The sequence below is a fragment of the Capsicum annuum genome, chromosome 3 (genome assembly GCF_002878395.1).
Source record: "Capsicum annuum cultivar UCD-10X-F1 chromosome 3, UCD10Xv1.1, whole genome shotgun sequence".
Taxonomy (NCBI): Eukaryota; Viridiplantae; Streptophyta; class Magnoliopsida; order Solanales; family Solanaceae; genus Capsicum; species Capsicum annuum.
Window position 1 is genome coordinate 202,081,108 of NC_061113.1, and position 7,491 is coordinate 202,088,598.

Here is a 7,491-nt window from a genome sequence, read left to right on the forward strand (position 1 = left end):
GATATATAATCTGTTGTCCAACTCAGTGTAAAAAAAATGGTTCCTGGCAAGAACTAATTATTAATAATAATAAAGCTGAAAAGTCATGACTTATCGTAATATTGATTAATTTAATTAAGTCATAACTTTTTACAGTAATCAAGAATGTCATTAATAAATGAAGGTGAACAGTTGTGCCTTTAAATCTACTTTATTAATTTATATAATTAAAAAGTCAGAAAATTTGGATGTTATGAAGATAATATATATTTTTTTAAAATATATATATATTATATGTTGCAATAGATATATTATCTTATGCAACAGGTTATCTATTTGTTGCAAATCATAACATATCTATTGTAACACATAATTTATCTGATGCAACAAATATATTATCTATTTTCCAACTTAGTGTAAAAAATATGGTTCCTGGAAAGAACTAATTATTAATAATAATAAAGCTGAAAAGTCATGACTTATCATAATATTAATTAATTTAATTAATTCATAACTTTTGACTGTAATCAAGAATGTCATTAATAAATAGAGGTGAACAGTTGTGCCTTTAAATCTGCTTTATTAATTATATAATTAAAAAGTCAGAAAATTTAGATGTCATGAAGATAATATATTTTCTTTAAAATATATATATATATATATATTATATGTTGCAGCAGATATATTATCTTATGTAACAGGCTATCTATTTGTTGCAGCGGATGATATATCTGTTGTAACAGATAATTTATCTGATGCAACAGATATATTATCTATTATCCAACTCGGTGTAAAAAAATAGTTCCTGGAAAGAACTAATTATTAATAATAATAAAGTTGAAAAGTCATGATTTATCATAATATTGATTAATTTAATTAAGTCATAACTTTTTACAGTAATCAAGAATATCATTAATAAATGGAGGTGAACAGTTGTTCCTTTAAATCTGCTTTATTAATTTATATAATTAAAAAGTTAGAAAATTTGGATGTCATGAAGATAATTTTTTTTAAAAAAATATATATATTATATGTTGCAACAGATATATTATCTGATGCAACAAGCTATCTATTTGTTGCAACGGATGATATATCTGTTGTAACAGATGATTTATCTGATGCAACAGATATATTATCTATTGTCCAAAATAATGTAAAAAAATGGTTCCTGGAAAGAACTAATTATTATTAATAATAAAACTGAAAAGTCATGATTTATCATAATATTGATTAATTTAATTAAGTCATAACTTTATACAGTAATCAAGAATGTCATTAATAAATGGAGGTGAACAGTTGCGATTTTTTGCCTAACTCATTCAAGTTCAATCCTCTATAAATAGGTACCTCCTTACTCAATCTTTTGTTCTACTGCATACTATTGATTCCTCGCTCTTGTTACACCTTCAACTACTTTCTCTTCAAGGACTTGATAGATTTTTCCTGTTTCTGGTAAGTCTTTTTCTTGATTTTATTGTAAATATACGTTGTATTACATTACATTCGAATTCTTTCTTTTCTTTACTTTTGTGTTTACGTGTGTGTTTTGTCAACTTATGCATTTTTTAGATATGACTGATCCTGTGTGGGATGTCGCTATTTTACAAGACACCATGAGGGAACTGTAGAAGGAGGTTCATGACATGCATTGAGGGTTGGCCGCCGTCAGAGTAAGGATGCTGCGGGAGATTCGCAGGCTCCGGAGGGTGCTGCTGCTGCCCTTTGAAGATTGGCCAGTTGACCATACAAATAATAATGATGTTAATAATGATGATAATAATAATTAAGCTTTTTTTTCTGTTATCTATGTATTTTTTTGTTTGTTTTATAAAAAGTTATGTTTGATGCAGGACTTTTTATTTCTTATTTAATTTTTGTGCTGTCTATTTCTATTTCTTAATGAATGAGAAGTCTACAATTAAGAAATAATTTGACTCCAGTATTAATAACAAGAACATATGAGTTATCTGTTAGTTTAGTTTTTGTGTATGACAGGAGCTGTATCTGAATTTTGTTGTTCGAAACATATTAGTAATCTGATGAAACAAATTATTTATCTGTTGAAACAGATTACTAGTCTGGTGCAACAGAATACCCATCTTTTCGATTCATATTACGGGTACCTAAAACCCTTAAACATGAATCCATCCAACATGAGTCTACTGTTACAACAGAACATTTATCTGTTGCCACAGATAATAGATCTGTTTAAACAGATTGCTCTTGTATTGCATTCATGTACGCGTGCAAGTTATTGTTGAATAAACAACACATTAGCGGTTACCCAGATTCAACTAAAAAGCATAATCTGACTTACCAAAGTTTCCTCTCAAGTAAATTCCAAAGTTGAAAGTGATTTACGAAATAAAATTTGACATAAGAATTTGGTCAAAGAGCAATAGTTGGGGTAACAACAACAACAACAACAACAATAGTCAACAAGAAGAATATGAAGATGATAATGAAGTATAAGATGATGATAATGAATCAAAAGATGATGAATAAAGCAACAACAACAATGAACAACAAATATCGTAAAGAGAGAAAATAACAGCGGACGAGGAGAGAGAAAAAAATGCCTTTTTTCCCTTCGTTTTCCGTTATATATTAACTAACATTTGGATCAAAGTATAAATTTAAAAACTTGTGGGTTATTTTTAAACTTTTTCAATTTCTTAATCCATAATAAAGTAATTGTCACCTCCACCTAATAATTAAGATTTGTGTCACCTACACCTCATTTTAAAATCTGTGGCTCAAACCCTCGGGTGACTTTGGATTTTTCACCCCAATAAAAAAAGTCTTTAAAGACTAGCCTTCCTTTCTTTTTAAGTATAGTTTAAGTACAATTTTGCCCCTCTACACCTCAAATATTTTTAATATTTACATACTTATTTGTCTCTCAAATTCTATTTTTATTTTTATTATTTTCACTTTTTTATTTTTCCTTTAATTTTATTTTCACGTTTTAATTCGTTTATGTCAACCTTTATTTTTTTATCTTTTTCCTTTTTTCTCAAACATTATTTATTTCTTCATTTCTTTTTTTAATTCATTTGTCTCAACCTTTATTTTTTTATTTTTTATTTTTATTATTTCTTTTTTTTTTCTCATTTTTCTCAAACTTTATTTTTATTTTTCCTCTCATTTTTGTTTTTGTCAATTTTTTTAATTCTTCGCTTTTTTCTTAATCTTTATTTATTTTTTTTATCTTTTTTTCTCAATCTTTGTTTTTATTTCTCTATTTTGTTTGATCTCTTTTTTTGTCAACTTCTATTATATTTTGCTAATAAATAAAAATTGAATAATCTGCAAAGGGATCTTCTTTTTTTGTCATCAATGCAAATTTAAGGGCATGAATTGTTGTTAGAAAGTTTTTTGAGATAGGTTTTCCCCCTAAGGAAAAAATTATAGAACAACTCATAAATCAAGGCATAATATGATAGTGTCAAGTCTTACTTGTGGAGCATAACTTGTTGTTTGAAAATGCTTGAGTTAAGTCTTGCCTCTAAGACAAGAGTTATAGAACATCTCATAAATCAAAAAATAATGTGGCAATGTCAACTCTTACCCATGGGGTGTAACTTGTTGTTTAAAAGTCCTTGATTTATAAAACATCTCATAAATCAAAATACAATGTGATAATATCAAATCTTATCCGTGGAGTGTAACTTTTTGTTTAAAAGTCCTTGGACTAGGTCTTGCCTCTAAAGCAAGAGGTATAGAAAATCTTATAAATCAAAGCATAATGTGGTGGTGTCAACTCTTATTCATGGGGTGTAACTTATTATTTGAATGTCCTTGAGTTAAGTCTTGCCTCTAAGGCAAGAGTTATAAAATATCTCATAAATCAAAACACAATGTGGTAATGTCAACTCTTGCCCATAGTGTACAACTTGTTACTTGAAAGTCCTTGGTCTAAGTCTTGCCTCTAAGGAAAGAGTTATAAAATATCTCATAAATTAATACACAATGTGGTGATGTTAACTCTTGCCCAAGGGGCATAACTTGTTGTTTGATGGTCCTTAGGCTGAGTTTTACCTCTAATACAAGAGTTATATAGCATTTCATAAGTAAAAAATACAATGTGTTAGAGTTGACTCTTGCCCAATATACGTAACTTGTTTGAAAATTCTTGGGATAAGTCGTACCTCTAAGGAGAGAGTTGTAGAACATCTCATAAATAAATACATAACATGATAGTGTCAACTCTTGCCCGTGGGCCATGATTGGTTGTTTGAAAGTCCTTGAGCTAAGTCTTGCCTCTAAGGCAAGAGTTGTAGAACATCTCATAAATGAAGACATAACGTGGTAGTGTCAACTCTTGCCCGTGGGGTATAATTTATAATTTGAAAGTCTTTGAGCTAAGTCTTGCCTATAAGGCAATAGTTGTAGAATATCTCATAAATAAAGACATAACGTGGTAGTGTCAACTCTTGTCTGTGGGGCATAATTTGTAGTTTGAAAGTCCTTGAGCTAAGTCTTGCCTCTATGGCAATAGTTGTAGAACATCTCACAAATGAAGACATAATATAGTAGAGTCAACGCTTGCTCGTGGAGCATAATTTTTTGTTTGAAAGTCCTTGAGTTAAGTCTTGCCTCTAAGGTAAGAGTTATAGAATATCTCATAAATCAAAGCACAATGTGGTAGTGAAAACTTTTGCCCATGAAACATAACTTGTTGTTTGAAAGTCATAAGCCTCACCTCAACAATATGCCAGTGTAAACTCTTGCCCATGAAACGTAGCTATTGACACCCAATTTTGACCTCCCAATTCTTCTTTTAGGCTGCAATTTTATCAAAATTATTAATTTTGAATACTGATATATTTTACGTATTCTCTTGATAACAAATAAATTCTGACGTATCGCAGTCGTGATTTTTAAATAGATAATTTATTTTTATCAAGCAATTTTATATTTTGTTAATTTAATTATAATACTTTACATAATTTTGTTAATATTTAATTATTATTTTTTTTCTTTCTCACAAAATATGCACACTCACAATTTACAAATACATTTCCTTGTTGTTGTTTTAAAATTGGTATACATTGGTTGAAAGTTTTGTCATAATTCTTTTATGATTTTGTATTTGTCTAACCATCTATGCTATCATATCTGAAAACGCCTGAGTTATGCTGATTTTTGATCCGAAATTCCTTTAGGTTCGCAACTATTTTCTTCTTATAGGTTTACTATCCTATTTACTTGACTGATTATAATCAATAACGTTGTTAGGCTTGATTGTTAACATTCTTTCTCCCCAGTGAATGATTTCTTTTTCACTCTTGATTGTGGCATGGTTCATACGTCAGATTGGTTTGATTTTTCGACTGATTTTACATTACTTAATTGGGTATAATAATGGTGTGATTTATATGTTTTATTAGTTTGATTTTATGGATGATTTGTACACCCTTTAATTATGGTAGAATTTGTCTGTTTGGATGATTTCGATCTTTCCATGACTGATTTTTTTTATAGCCTTACTTGCAAATTAATTTATATATTTAAATTTAAACCAAATCAAACATTATGTGGTTTCCTTCTATGGGGCAATTTTGACAGTTTGCTTATTGATTATTCTCCCTTAATCAGCTTTAATTGATCCACCTCCCTTGATTTATGAATGATTAACTATTTTTGTGACCACTCTATAACATGTTTTTATTTGATTAGTTTAATTAATATTTTGTCTCCTCTCAATTTAAATATTCTACTTGTTTTATTTATGAAAAACCCAATATGTTATATCAATTTATTATATTTTGGGTAGATTTTACTTACATATTTTTGTAAAGTTAAACTTCTCTCATTTTTGAAAAGATTTAGCCATCTATTTAAGGAATATGTATATTTTAATTGATGGTTAGAATATTACCTTCCTTTTTGTGTGTATCTCCCTTTGCTATATAAATCAAATCACTCTTTCTCTTAGGGACAACTGACACTCTCTAATATCTAAACTCTTCCTACTCTCTATACTCTACCTATTCTCTGTGATAAACAAGAACTTACAACTCACACGATCACAAGAAAGCTTTAAGCGAACAAGAAACAATCTGACTTTATTACTTTTTGTACTTACTATTGGAGCATTGATTTTGACCTTTCGGTGGTCCTGTGCTGGGTTTTCTTCTTTTTATTACTTGTTGTTATCGTTAACCAGTAAGCCTGTGTCGACATAATTTTCTTTATTGATGATGCTAGTAAACATGTTTACAAGAATTATTCAGTGTTTGCTTGCTATGTTTGTGTTATATTATATTCTTGGTTGTACTGCTATTATGTATTGTCTACAAGTATAAATAGACAATTTTGGAGATTTGAAGAGTCGTCGGGGTATCGGCGAAGGGGGTGTTCATCCTTTTTTCCTTACTTAGTTATTTATTTTAATTAATTGTATTGTAATAACTTTTGTAAATCTCGATATAATAAATTCGGGTCTGCTTGGGGGGTGGGGACTTATGTGCTCTTTGAATCACGTAGGCAACATAACTTAGGTTTATGTATTTATGTTCTTTTATATGATTACGTGAGTCACTTAGACAAATTCTTAGGATTAATAATAAACTTATTTTACTACTTGGAAATCATATCCTTAAGACCTTCGATAGACTTTCGACATGACAAATTTGTTTTGGGGCATGTTAATCAATTTTCAGCATTTTTATTTGCTTCTCTTTGTATTTTCAGCATAATAATAATTCTCAACATGTAATTTCCAACACTTGTATTGATATTTCTGCAATTTTCAGCAATTAAATATTATTCTAACAATTTTCAGCAATTAAAATATTTTTCAAAAATTAAATATCATTTTTTAGGTTGTTTTTAACGTTTTTTCAGCAATTAAATATTATGTTTTTTTTTTTAACTTATAAATAATTTTCAGCACCTTAAGAAATAAAAAAAATGACTTTTAGCATATTGAATTAAATTAACTTTCGGTAGTTTTTTTTTGTTAAGTGAACATGTTTTGCTAGTGTCCTAAAATTAAGTTCCAACATTTTTTACTATATGTTCCACGTAACAAAATTAACAGGCAGCACGCTTCAACGTATTTACTTTATTTGACATATTTTGTTTGAACAACTTTACAAACGGTTTGATAATTACTTTAAATCAGTGAACAATTACTTTTCATTTAGACATCATGCTTACATTAACGTTCTTATTTTTTTTTTTTTTGTGTTTGTTTAATTCTTATGTGCCTTTTATTCACAACGAATTTTATAATACTGTCCTAAATGTTGTGACAATTACCTTTTAAACAATTGTTTAACGCATAGATATCATGTCTATAGGTTAATGATATAATAAATAATTATGTGTCTTTGCTTGTTAATCACGTTAATCAACTCTTTAATAACCAAGAGGCTAACGTGAGACATTACTTGCTACTTGACGTCCTTCGTGTTTTACGCGCTTCGAGTCTTAGGCAAACAATTTTAGGATTCGTTACTTGACTTGTTTGTCATTTAGGCAAATCTAATTTAGGATTTATTT